Raw genomic sequence first — 14,515 nt, 5'->3', positions numbered from 1 at the left:
CGGGGGCGGCTTCGACCCCCCGCCCGCCTACCACGAGGTGGTGGACGCGGAGGTGAGGAGGGGCAACACCAGACCTCTGTGGGAAGCCACTGGGCTGGAGTTACTGGGAGGGGACACACCCCGCTGGGCTTGGTGTGGGAAGAGGGCATTCGGCGGGGGCCTTAGTGGGGGCGGGGCGGAGACAGAAGCCCCAGGCGACAGTTGGGGACCGAAGTCACTTGATTGGGGTTAAGTGGGGAGAGGGACCCTTAGGAGAGGCGTGTAAAAGGGAATTAGGGATGCCGAGAGCAGAGCTGTGGGTTGGGGTGAGGAGGGGTCCCTTAGGTTTCCGGCTATGCACGCAGACGATGGGGAGGAGGTTCCAGGGCCATCATCCGAGATGGGAAGACAGACACTCGAGCGTATAGTGAGAAGGATGCGTGCAGTAGGGTGTCGGAAATGGGGTACTGGTGCACTAGGCTAGGTCGGAGATTTTGTGGCACGAGGTTTCAGTGAAGGATTGGCGGAGGCACCAGGTTCAGAGTCAGAAAAAGTGGTATGGGCCGGCCAGAGTAGTGGTCTTTGACAGGATCACAGGAAAACTGTTGGGGTTAGGAATGAGGTTGGGGTTTTAGTCAAGGATCGGAAAGAGGGGACATTGAGTAGGATTTAAAATGAAGAGGGAAGGGGCCGGGGCCAGGAATGAGGACTTGAATAAAGTCTGGGTTGTGGGCACTGGACTTGAATAAGATCAGGTATTAGAGCAGTGGAGATTGCACTGAGAGGGCAGAGGTGGGAGGCCTGGGCAGGGATGGGAGCTGAGGAGGGTCTAGGCAGGGATGGGAACTGGAATTGGAAGATAGAGCTGGGACCAGGCCTGGGTAAAGAGGGAGTGCTGGTCATCGGTAAGGTCAGAAATGAGAGAAAACTAGACTGGGGAAAGAGATTGTAGTCATATTGAGGTGCTATGCAGAGGGCACGGAACAGGGTGGGAGCCCAGTGGGAGTGGAGGAGGAGTCTTGAGGCTAACGGCTTTGATCAGAGACCTCAAGTCTAGGTGGAGAAAACTATGCCTGTTTAGTTTGGGGTGTGAGCAAGGAACATGGGGGAAGAAAACGGACTCTTCTACAATGAAGAAAAAAGATCAACCAGAAGCAGCAGTGCTTTTGAATAATTACTTTGCAGAAACATAGCTCGTGGCAGGAATTTTGGTCAGATTTGTTGGGCAGTTCATTTCAGGGGCCGGTAGAGCAGCTTGGCCTGACTACAGAAAAGCACAGATCTCAAATTATTGGGATTGCATTATTAGGTAGAGATACGAATTTGGAAGCTTAGGGAAGCTAAGCCTTCTGAAAGACTTTTTCCTGAGCAGTTTTATATCCTTTTAATTGTATGCTTTTGCAACAGTTTCTGGGGCTGAAGTAGCTTGAGCAAGAAGGTGGCACTTAAAAAAAAAAACTGGTTTCTGCACAAGATTTCTTTGGCTTCCACACTTTGACACAGTTGCTAGATTGCCCCTGTAACCCACTAACTCAGCTGTATCGTTGACTAGTATTTGGAAATAAATATTGTTATTATTCCTAGTTTGGGAATTTTTAAAAATTCCCATATAACTGAGTAACCGTACTTAAGTCACTTTAAGAAATGAGCTTCTCATTGCCAGTTCCTATCACTCCTCCCTTATTCCTTCTAGTTTTGACCCAGTTTTGAAATCAAGAAGAAAGCCGTTGCTTTTTTCAGAAGGTGTTTGTATAACTGCAAAGCTCAGTGTATCCTCATTATGTGAGAAATTTGATTCTTTTTTTCTTTTGTCATACCTTTTAATTTCCTGTGATTGGAAAATCAATTTAAATTACAATGCTTGGTGCATTCATGTTAACATTAGCGCTAACCTTAGCTTACTGCCAGTACATGTACGTACAAAGAATTGGGAGTGGCTTCTTATGTGAATGGCAGGCTAAGGAGTTTGGTTTGCGGTAAATTAAAATCCATAAAATCTTCATCTTTTCGAAGCAGTGCATCAAGTCCTCATTTCTCCTAGACCTGTGGGTTTGGCCTGGGGGAGGGAGGCTGCACTGTTTACTTTTTAGAGTTCTAGAGGAGCTGGTGACTGAGGCTGCTTTACCCAGGAAGCGTGTTGGCAGAGGTTGGCAGGCTGACACTTTCCTGACACACAGGAGCCTTTTGGGAACATTTAACCCAGAATGTGCCTCTGTGGTTTAAAAATCTTAATGCATGCCACCTATGCAACTTCTTGGTCATCCTTGGTGTACGCAGTTGGGAAACTGAGGCTCTTGATCTTGGGAAATAGGGAAAGGCAATAAATATTATCCAGCATCTACAGGGTGTCAGGCCCTGTCTTAGGTGCGTTATACAGTTTATTTAACCCTTGGTGAGAGAGTTAACGTAGCCATTTTAGTGATACGATTATGTAGTGGGTGGCAGAGGCTGTGAACCCAGGTCTCTGTCTTCAAAGTCAGTGTGCTTTTCACTCTGCTCAACTCATGGTTTTGGGATTAAATTTGTTTGGTAACATTATGGATAGTAAGGAAAAATAATGAGGGAAAGACAGATTTTGAGGCTACTGTGCAATGATGTGGTGAGCACCAATCAAGGCATTAGGAATCGAATAATGGATAGAAAATAAGGTGACTCAGATTTTTAAAAAAGAAGCATACTTTAGAAATTAATAACTAGTGCAGCTCCCTTGTTTAACAAATGCAGCCTTTCAGGCCCCAAAGGGGAAGTGACTTGTCCCCACAGAGTCAGTTAATGGAAGAGGTGGGGCTAGTACTCAGGCCCTTTTGCTCTAAGTCCTGCACTCTTTCGGCCTCTCCTTCAAGGAAAAAGGAATGGGACGCAGTAATGGGTTAAAGGGAAGAAAGAAAAGAGTAAAAAAACTGGGTGAAGATTGTCAGCTATTATATAGTTAACCCTTTTTATTTCTAAAAACAGAACCTTATTTTAAATTATATCCATTTCTATTTGCTGCGTAGGAAATTTCAGTTTCATTGTCTTCTTTAAAAATGGGAAAAACAGAATAAAATCTAATTGATTAGAAAAGAAAAAAAATGACTTAAGCTTTTTTTTTTATTTGTAGTTTGGGGACAGCAATGGTTTTCTCTTAATGCCTTCCTGTCCCAGGGGCAGGGTGTAGAGTGGTGAACAGAACATGGTGTTTACATTCTAGTGGGTCTTAGTCCAAGCCTCTCATTTTACAAGAACTGACTGCCCAAGGTCATGTAGCTAATTAGGTAAATCTGTTTGGGGCCCTACTGTAAGTGTGGTTGGTTTAAAAATTAATATTTGAACAGTGAAAGCTGTTAACTTCCGGTTCAGTAGAAGCAAGGAGAATGCAGATAAAAAAGAGCCAGATATCTAGCAAAACACAGAACTGCATAGAAAGCCACCTTGTTGATATCCTCCAATTAAGTAAAGATACTGTTTTTCAGAAAAGATGTGTTTGGTTCTCACTGGTATTGTTGGATGTAAATGTTCTTGGTCTCTGGGTCTGGAAGGGACTTTGAGAAGCTGTCCAGTTTTGATTTTGAATAGCAGTACTTCAAAATCATTCCACAGCACGTAAGAGTCTGTTCTATTATTAAAGAGCGTGATCTCTCACAGCTGCTCTAAATAACTTATTCTGATTTTTAACACCCCCCCCCCCCCGTCAGAATTCTTCACTCTTTACTGCATGGCTAATGTAAACTCCTTTGGCCTGCTAAGTGTGTACCAATTGGTTCTGTTCTCTGCACAACGGGAAGAGCCAGGCCTTTGTAATCCCTCCAGGGGATCAGTAGAAATCTGAGCCAGGTATCCTGTGCATCTTACAGAACTTAACAATTATGAAATGTACCTTATCCATAAGGAATACCTTCATACATTAGTACTATAATGAATACCTTATTTATTAAGTTTGTCTTTAGAAAATACTAAAGTGGAAGTTTTGGGAAGGACATTTCATATTAACTGAGGAAATACTTTTCTTAGCTGTCTAGTGCTGTTAATTAATATTCCCAGAAGTGACATTTAATACTGGGATCTGATAAACATTGTGAACTCCTTGCTTTGTTCCTGTTTTAATGTGGATGTTCCTTCTGGAGGTATTATTTTGTCAGAAGTGCTTTCAAGATTTCATTGCTTTTTTTTTTAAGTTTAGAGCCCCAAAGTTGGTCCTGCTGTAATATATCTAAGTCACGTAAAAATAAAAAGCATATTGATTTGTAGTTCCTTAACTTACCTCATTCCTGTCTCTTTTTTTCCCCTTTGGTAGTAAGTGTTAATTATAAATGGATTAAAATTGTAATACTGTCAATGTGTATGATTGAGGTTTATGTTAAAATTCGTGTTATTCTTTTCCTAAAATACAGCAATCCTAGTATGAATGTGGAGTGAATATCAAATGAGTAGCTTTTAGTTAACTATTAGTGATTGGAATCCATGACCTGTGGTTTATGAATTACTGTGATTTGGTAAATTTTTAAAAAAAGGCCCTTTAAAGGCTTTAGAGTAAAAAAATGAAATAATTTCCCAAATCAGTTGAAAGTAGATGAAATAAAAATAGGGAATTAAATAAGAATCAGCAAGCCTAATTTTTAAATAGGAATTTCTTTCTGATCCTATATATATATATCTCCTTTGGGAATTAGGTCTGTGAGTTAATCTAATGGTTGGAGTCTCACCTTGTAATTACCTGGCCATTCACTTTTAGAATGAATGTAATTTGGCATGAAGGGAGTACCTTTTGTGTGTCTGTGAATGTGGTTTTAGTGAAATCACAGTAGGTTGTGACAGCTTTATAGCATAGTAATATTGTTAGCTTAAATTTTGAAAACAATTTCAATGTTAGAAAAGCAAATGTTGTAATGTTTTAGCAATTTGAGGAAAAGGTTTCAACGTTAATAGAAAAATATGTCCATATACTTATTTTTGTACTTACTGCCTACAATATCATATACCATTTACTTGAATCTGAGTGTGAAGGAGGGCATTTTTTGCTTTTAATAAGAAAATATTAAGAAAGATTTAGTAGAGTCTCAAATCTAGAGTTCAGTTTTCCTGGAAATTTTCCTTATATGGAACCACAGAGAGAAATAAGAAGTAAATACATAAGATTGAACCATTTCAGAACACCTTCATACATGCGTTAAAGCTCATGCACTACTCTACTCACTAAGCGCTCTCAGTGCACTAAAGCTCATGCATTTCATTCGTGTTTAAACTTAAAAAAAATACAGTTCAAACAAGTTTCAATATTAGGTTTCCTATCAAATTAGAATGGTTTTATGGCAGTCTAAACACAAGGTGATGAGCTCTTAGAGACAAGCCCATTTGACAATAGTGAGAAGTGACAGTAGCAGCTTAGTGGTCAGGGAGGGGACAGGAAAGCTTTAAAAGCCGACTCAACCAAATCACACTAGCCAATTTGTGTAGGGTGATTTGAAACAGCTTTATGTGTTTCATGGCCCTGAGAGGATAACTGTGTTTTCAATGATGTCACAGTCAAGAAGAGGTTCCAGTATGGTCTGCTTAAGAAGGGTCAGGAATGTTTAATGTATTTTAGTAAGGGTTTCCTTAAAAAAAAAAAAAAAAAAAAAAAGAAGAAGAAAGTTGGACGGATGGAGAAGTAGGCTTCAGACACCTGGAAAATTCAGATGTGAGGACATTTCAGTCACAATACTAGATTACAGAGGTACGACTAAGAGAGTTGTGCTTCATTTTCAAAAGAGTAAATGTTTTTCTCCTCCCTTTTTTTCTAGGGAGTTTTACTTCCTTTTTTTTTAAGCTTGTATTTCTCATTCTCCTTATCATAGGAATTTTTATTGTTTAGTGTTATCACATTTTTCAGTCACAGCTGATATAAAAATTGTTGTTAAGCTCATATTGATAGTAGGTGATAGTAGGTGACATTATTGGTTGTTTTTTTTTTTTTTTTGAGATGGAGTTTTGCTCTTTCGCCCAGGCTGGAGTGCAGTGGCGCAATCTTGGCTCACTGCAACGTCCGCCTTCCAGTTTCAAGCGATTATTTTGCCTCAGCCTCCCAAGTAGCTGGGATTACAGGCGCCTGCCAGCATGTTCTGCTAATTTTCGTATTTTTAGTAGAGATGGGGTTTCACCATGTTGGTCAGGCTGGTCTCGAACTCCTGACCTCATGATCCGCCTGCCTCGGCCTCCTGAAGTGCTGGGATCACAACCGTGAATCATCATGCCCAGCGCTGTTTTTTTGTTTTGTTTTATTATTTTGAGACAGAGTATAGTTCTGTCACCCAGGCTGGAGTGCAGTGGTGCGATCTCAGCTCACTGCAACCTCTGTCTCTCAGGTTCAAGTGATTCTCCTGCCTCAACCTCCGAGGTAGCTGGGATTACAGGCATGCACCCACCACGTCCGGCTAATTTTCGTATTTTCAGTAGAACTGGTGTTTCACCATGTTGGCCAGGCTGGTCTCACTGGCCTCAAGTGATCCGCCTACTTTGGCCTCCCAAAGTGCTGGGTTTACAGGTGTGAGCCTCCACACCTGGCCAACATTATTGTTTTTGTCCATAATCTCTGTGGTGAGTTTTGGCAAAGTATTTTATAAGCATTTGTTTTTATAGTATGTTTACAGGGTCAGTTGTCTGTCCACTAGTGAGAAACCTGGCTCCCACCATTGTTAGCTTCCATTTCTTTATTTCTCTGTGTGTGGTATGTGTGACAAGTAGAATCCACTGTTTTAGAGGTGATTACTGTAAGCTAGTTAATGGAATATATAACCGTAGATTTGATTTGTTTTTATTTTCTCTGAAGAGCTAACACAAGTAAGTTTAAATTTTATTCTTACAATCTTTCCAACAATTAAAATGCTTCAGACATAATGCAACAGTCCGTGGAATCTTTTAAAGGACTGGGTTGAAGATGTGATTGTTCTCTTAAAAAATAAATAATATTTTAGGTACTCGCCAAAGGCTTCCTACTTCTAAAGATAAACACTAACAAGTAGTTGTTCTAGCACACAATTTGCTTTTCTGTAGCATCAAGCCAGTTATTTGTATTGTGAAATTCATTTGACATTATTTATTATATTTTCACTTAAGTTTATATCAAGAATATTTTATAAAACCATTACTTACAAAGCAACACAATACAGTTGTCCCTTGATACCCATAGGGGGCTGGTTCCAGGACACCACCTGGCCATGCTCAAGTCCCTAGTGTTTCCATCTAACCTACACACATCCTCCCCTATACTTTAAGTCATCTCTAGATTACTCGTAATACCTAATACAATGGAAATGCTGTGTAAACAGTTGTTATATCATATTGTTTCTTGTTTGTATTTTTTATTGTTGTAGTCTTACTTTTAATTTTTTCTTCAAATAATTTTGATTTGCAGTTGGTTGAATCTGCAGATATGGAACCCATGGATACAGAGAGCCAGCTATACTTAACTCCTGTATCAGTAGGTTTCCAGAATTGTTTCTGAAATTAAATTCTTTGTCAGAAAGACTTGCTGGTCAGAAATTCAAATCCAAGACTTTTCAGTCTCTGCTTCATGTACTGTTAAAACCCAGCTTTTCATAAATAGTTCAGCATTTCCTTTTTTTTTCCCCCCTCTCCATTTCTCCTATATTGTCAGTTTTGGTTGAACATTAATTGCTTTTTGAGAACTATAGTTGGTAATCTATAGTGTGGAGCATTTTGGTAACAATTTTATTACTTTGTTTTAGTTTTTGAGACAAGGTCTCACTCTGTCACCCAGGCTGCAGTGCAGTGAGGTGATTTTGGCTCATTATAGCCTCTGCCTCCTAGGCTCAAGTGATCCTCCCCACCTCAGCCTCTCAAGTAGCTGGGACCACAGGTGTGCACCACCACACCTGGCCAATTTTTATATTCTTATTTGTAGATACGGGGTTTCGCCATGTTGCTCAGGCTGGTCTCGAACTCCTCAGCTCAGGTGATCCTCAGGTGATCTGCCCACCTCAGCCTCCCCAAGTGCCAGGATTACAGGTGTGAGCCAGCCACCATGCCCAGCCTTGGTAGCAGTTTAAGATGTATTTCAGATCCTAGAAAATATGAAGGTACTCTGTGAATAGCAACACTATTATTAATCATCTGTGTTATTCTAGACTCCTTGCTCTCTTTCTTATGGAATAGCCTATTCTAATCCTAAATATTTTTCATGCCTCTTCCCTCTGTCCTCACTGTTACTACTCTGGTTTTGGCTCATGTCCTCCCCCCGACCCTTTTTTCTTTTTTAGTGTTTTTCTCTAAAACTGGCACAAGAATGATTTCTCTAAAATATAAGTTTTAATTGTGGAATAATCTTGGTAAAATGGTTTTGTGGTTCCTCATATCGTATAGGTAAAACCTAAACTCCTTTTCTTTCAAGATCTCCAAACTTACCTGTCTGGTCTTACCTCCTGCCTTCCTGTTCTAAGCCCTTTTGCAGTTTAGCTGCTATTTTCCCATTCTCATTCCTACTCCCCGATATCTCTTCTGCCTGTCTAACACTAAATCATTCTTCAAGGTTAGCTCAATTGCCACTTCTCTATAGGGAACACTTGTCTTACACCACTACGGTCTCCCACTGCATTGTGCATGTACACCAAGTAAAACAGTTAAAAAATTTTCTGTGTTTGCACGTGTGTATTGGTAATTCCCATTAGGCATTGAGCAGAACTATTTTTATCTCCGTGTCCCTAGTACTGGCTCACAATAATACTTAGTTGGATAGAGAGATGACTCAGTGGTTGGATGGAAAGAAAATTGTAAATGAAATGAAAGAAAACGTCTCATGGTATTTGAAAGAGTATTCAGCCCAGGATTTGTGAGACTGTACCTTTCTGTTCAGCGTTCTGTTTCTTGCTGTTATTTGGCAAGTCAGTTTGCCTTTCTGAAACTCCATTTTCTCCTCTATAAAGTGGGCATTATCTTAGACTAGATCTAGAATACTTAATTTTTTCATTCATTGACTCCTTTAAGAAATTAAGAGGTATGGGGCCTCTCATGTATACATGTAAATATGCATACTTAATTTTGAAAATAATCTTGTACTAAAATATTAATACTGTTATTTTGGGGTGATGGGGCTATACTCTCCCTATTTTTCTGTGTTTTAGAATTTTTCTTTCATGAGTTTTTAAAAAGTATGTAAACTTTATTAAAATTAAAAGCAAACTGAACTGTGTTTAAATGAGAATAGTTAAAAAGATTAAAGTATTGCATAATTCTTAGGAAAATTTTGCAGACTCTAAAATTATACAAAAACTTTACTAATGAGGAAAATGAAATATAAAAAAGATTTAATTTGCTTTTTATCTAATTGAAATAAGGAAAAAAGTATACTGCTTCCTAGCACATCATTGGGAGCTATTTTTTTAAAATCTAGAATTCACATTTGACTGTTACGTTATATAGTTATTTCTAGCTTTAAGAAAACTGGCTCAGAAGATACAATTCAGCAGGGCTTTTCGAATTTGAGTCACTGTTTAAGCCTTTTTTTTTTTTTTTTGAGACGGAGTCTCGCTCTGTCGCCCAGTCTGGAGTGCAGTGGCCGCATCTCAGCTCACTGCAAGCTCTGCCTCCCGGGTTTATGCCATTCTCTTGCCTCAGCCTCCCGAGTAGCTGGGACTACAGGCGCCCGCCACCGCGCCCGGCTAGTTTTTTTGTACTTTTTAGTAGAGACGGGGTTTCACCGTGTTAGCCAGGATGGTCTCGATCTCCTGACCTCGTGATTCGCCCGTCTCGGCCTCCCAAAGTACTGGGATTACAGGCTTGAGCCACCGCGCCCGGCCTGTTTAAGCTTTAATGGAGCTTCTATTTCGTTGCCTTTTCTGCCCCTTCTGTTCTTTTTCTGCGTGCTCCCCTTGTCCTGCACCCGTATCTCACAGCATTTTGCCTTGCTAATTGTTTTTAGGACATTGTTATATATGACTCCAGTGTGTATTTTGATTGACCTTTAGATTATCTGCGAGCTTTTGAAGACTCTCAGAGTTCTGTGGTGACTACGTTTTGAAAACAGCTGTGTTTAGAGCCCTTTTTTTGGCCAAAGGGATGGAATGGAAACACACACTTGGCTGACATGGCCTTCCCTGGTGACCTCTGTTCCTGTGACCTGTGCAGTATTACTCATTGTGGGGCCATTGGTAGTTGCACTCACAGTCTCATCTGTTACTTAACTTTCTTTCTGTCATTTGTATACTTTAATGTACTCTCATGTCTGTTTGCACATTTTTAAGAAGGTGGGGCTGCTATTTCTGTTGTTTTTATTAAGTAGAAAATAAAGAGTTCTCAGAATAAAAACCAGTTTTAAATTAAATAATGGTTTAGATCAAATTCCAATGGAAAGAATAGGCATTATACTGAAAATGTCAGAGCAGCAAAACAGCCATGATCCAGTTTAACAAAATAACCACTCAGTAAGTTTTTATTGAGAACTTATTGTGTGCTAGGTACTAAGCGAGATGTTAGAAATGAATACAATGGTGAACAAATCAGACATTTTCCTTCTCTTACTATAAATTCAAGGCTGGTTGGTTTCTTATGCCCCAAGTCTAATAAATCTTAATATTCTCTTTCAGAAACTAGAGAGAGGTCTTGAAGAGTTGTAGGTTAAATATGAAAGCTTAAATCTGTGTATCAAAAGCATTTGTATAGTGCCTCTAGAATTTTTTGTGATGTAATTTGATCCATAGTGGTATCCATTGCCAAGAAACCAAATGATATTTTTTTTAAGCAGTATTTCTTTAGTGTCATGGAATGTACAGAATTTGTATTTATTTGCCTGTTAGATGTTTAATATTAGTAGATCGATGACTCTGTCAACTAGTATCTTTTTAGAGTGATGTTAATTATTTTAATGAAATGGCATTATTTTTTATCCTAAAAGCATAAGTGTATCAGTTTTTCCCAAAAAGAGAAATTGCTTTAGGTCTTATTTTAGGCTAAAAATCTCTTAATGATTATTGATAATAAAAAAAATTACTTTAGAGAAATGTTGGTAATTTTAGAAAGACTTAATTATAGTGGAAATAGCAGTAACTCTGTAAATAAAAACCTGTCTGGCATTAATAACATGAGGACTGCTTAGTTTATTATAAGTATTTTGCTTTTGTGGTCAGTTTTATATTGGAATGAACTGTGCTAAAACTTTGAAAATGTTAATGATTTTTCTTTTAGTAATACACTTCTCATGATGTCTACCTTATTTTGAAATATTTTGGTGAGTTACAGTAGCAGCAGATCTTCCTATAATTCCCTAGTTAACAGCTAAAATATTTTAGATGTACACATGCACACACATGTATGTAATGTATTTAATTTTGAGAAAATGTCAGGCGTCTATTGAGCAGCCAGACTCTCTGTGTTGAATTATGTCAGCCAAAAATATATGATTTATACCATTAAAACAATTGGTTCATGATATATGTGCAGATATACTGACACCTTTAGAGAATAACAAGGAAGTGCTGTTTGCTTTCTAATACTTTGAGCTTTCTATGGTTGAAGTATAAAACATGCCTGTGGTAGAGAAATTTTAAGCATCTATTAAGGAGGATCAAAGATTAGAAATGATGCAGTTACCTTATATTCTCCCAGTTCATAGTGATTGTAATATGGGAGAGAAATATTAAGACTACTTAGCAAGGTATACTTCATAAAACAGCACAATTATCTGTAGAGCTGACAGTATTTCCTGCATTTCCCTCTCCTTATTCCAGTAAGTAGAACTAAAAGTTGAAACTTTAAGGATTAAAATGGATTATTTGTTTCAGAGCTGGGACCATGGAGATCTGCTGGTGGTAAGCTTTGTCAGCTTAGGGAGGAGGACCTTGACTCTTGGCTCAGCAGAGTCAGAAAAGGAACCCAGCCTTCTGCCTCTTGAGATGTATTTTAGTTACTTTACCATACTGTTCTTCTGACCTGAGGAAGTCTTTGACTGTAGGTTATCTTTAATATATCCTTCCTCATAAACTTTCTCTAAATCATCACATTTCCTTTGTTAGATATACACTGGTGTCTCCCCTTATCTGTGGGGAATGGATTCCGAGAACCCCAGAGGATGCAGAAAACCACAGATAGTACTGAACCCTATATATATTGTTTTTTCCTATATATACATACCTGTGATAAAGTTTAATGTATAAATTGGGCACAGTAAGAGATTAACAACAGGAACTAATAAATAGAACAATTACAATATATGGTAGTAAAAGTTTTATGAATGTAATCTCTCTCACTTAAAATGTCTTATTGTACTCACGCTCCAGAGTGTTTATTCTATAGTTTATCTTGCTTTCTCATTAGGTACTTTTTAACTTTGTTTATTCGTAAGTTTATAAAGATGGTGGGAGTTGAGGAAAGGAAGATTGAGCAATTGCTATCACTTGTGAAGGTGCTGTGTCGTTCTCTTGACTAGCATGCTTGTACAAGTGATCCCCTGCCTGAGTCTATCCACAGTTGCACATGGTATTGAATATTTTAAAAATAAGCTTTAAGAGTCAGTATACAGGCTGGGCGTGGTGGCTCACGCCTGTAATCACAGCACTTTGGGAGGCCGAGGCAGGTGGATCACCTGAGGTCAGGAGTTTGAGACCAGCCGGATCAACAGGGTGAAACCCCGTCTCTACTAAAAATACAAAAATTAGCCGGGTGTGGTAGTGGGTGCCTGTAGTCCCAGCTACTCAGGAAGCTGAGGCAGGAGAATTGCTTGAACCTAGGAGGCGGAGTTTGCAGTGAGCCAAGATTGCACCAGTGCACTGCAACTTGGGTGACAGAGCGAGACTCTATCTTGAAAGAAAGAGAGAGAGAGAGAGAGAGAGAATGTGTGAAAAGAGTCGGTATACACATCGCTTGAAACAGTATACCATCTAATTTAGTAATTTTTTTGTTTCAGATGTGTGTTGTTTAGTTTCTTAGAATAGCCTTTTCGTTCTCTGTGTATCAAACACGGTAATGATTACAAATATCAACTGGAATGTATTATATACTTGCAGTTTTGAAGTTAAACATTTTGAAATATACCTTGGAATGGGGTAAATATACTGTAAATATAACGCTTGCCTTAGGTTATATATTTTAATGAATACAAAAATAAAGCACGGTGAATATTGATGAACTCTTAGAAGACACTTAAAAAGGCAATCAGTTCTAAAGTTTTCTAGATCCTCTTATGACTCCTTGCCTGTGCACGTGGGTTTACTCCTGCCTGGCACGCCCTCCTCCCTCGCCTCTTGCCATAGTGGGCTGTTGCATAGCACTATGTGTGTGGTATCAATTTGATCCTTGCATTTGATCCTTTCTCTACAAAATAGATTTAACACAGCCTTGCAGTTGGCAGAGATAGGGTAGGAACATCCTCCTTCCTTAAGTCCAGCAAGTTCCAAGAGACTCCGAATGCTAACATACCACCTGTACTGTTAATCACTTGCTAATGGTTTTCTGTGAGAACTTGATGCCTTCCGTTATACCTCCTCTCATTCTTTCTTCCCTTCCTGCTAGTTAAACGTCCCTTCTTGAGTTTGAATAGAAACCCTTTCGTACCTCTGTCATAGCATTTATTTCATTGCATTGGCATTGTTTCTTTGTCACCATATTAAATTGAGTTGTTTTTTCTTTTTTTTTTTTTTACAGGGGCTCCCCCTGTTGCCAAAGCTGAGTACAGTAGCATGATTTCGGCTCACTGCAACCTCCGCCTCCTGGGTTCAAGTGACTCTCCTGCCTCAGCCTCCCGAGTAGCTGGGATTACAGGCGACTGCCACTGCGCCCAGCTAATTTTTGTATTTTTAGTAGAGATGGGATTTCACCATCTTGGCCAGACTGGTCTCAAACTCCTGACATCGTGATCCACCTGCCTTGGCCTCCCAAAGTACTGGGATTACAGGCATGAGCCACTGTGCCCAGCCTACACTGAGTCTTTTGAGAGCAGCGTCTGGTTTTCTGTGTTTCCTGACAATTCAGGGAAACCCTTGACACAGGAGATACTCAACTGAATCAAAGAATCTGATCTGGAAAATACTTATTTGCATCACCATTTGGGAACACATTTCCTCCATTCATGCTTATCAAATAGTCTCTTAAATCTACTTTTGCCTAAAATACCCTACACTATAGCTTGAAAATAGCATAAATGTTTTTGTAGTCTTTTGGCAGATTTCTGTCATAGTGTTTGCCTTGTATTACAGTTGGTGGGAAGGAACATTTTTTGAGCTACTGCTGGTGTCTTTATAATGTATACAATTTTGGATATAACACACTACATTTGAACTTTGGTATTCTGTACCACTTCCTTTGATTTATGTTTTTGCTTTAGCTCACATAGAAAAATATTGGACACAAGAAAGAACATAGTGGACGCTAAAAGAAACAAACCCTTTTTCAGCCTTTAGTAGGACTGTTTGCCAGTCTGTTTTTATTTAGTTTTGTTACATCACTTAGGTGACCTCTACTTTAGTAAGGAGAAGATTATTTGCAGAGATTATCATTTCTGGAGAGGAAAGAGAGAAAAGAGAAAACATGTCATAGTATAAAGCAGAAAACTGACTTTTAGTGTTGTTTTTGT

The 14,515-nt window shown here is 39.1% G+C and overlaps 1 protein-coding gene across 1 annotated transcript in view; it reads left to right on the top strand.

Annotated features, from left to right (window-relative positions):
* Positions 1-6: 6 nt before the first annotated feature.
* Positions 7-14,515, top strand: part of USP24 (ubiquitin specific peptidase 24) — a 144,785-nt gene continuing 130,276 nt past the window's right edge. Inside the window, exon 1 of the mRNA XM_011973840.1 lies at positions 7-52. The gene's annotated coding sequence lies outside the window, so the exon portion shown is untranslated. The remainder of the gene's footprint in view (positions 53-14,515) is intronic.

Source organism: Mandrillus leucophaeus, unplaced genomic scaffold, assembly GCF_000951045.1.
Source record: "Mandrillus leucophaeus isolate KB7577 unplaced genomic scaffold, Mleu.le_1.0 Scaffold14, whole genome shotgun sequence".
Classification (NCBI taxonomy): Eukaryota; Metazoa; Chordata; class Mammalia; order Primates; family Cercopithecidae; genus Mandrillus; species Mandrillus leucophaeus.
Note: the sequence above shows the minus strand (reverse complement) of the source record. Positions and strands in the feature narration are given on the sequence as shown.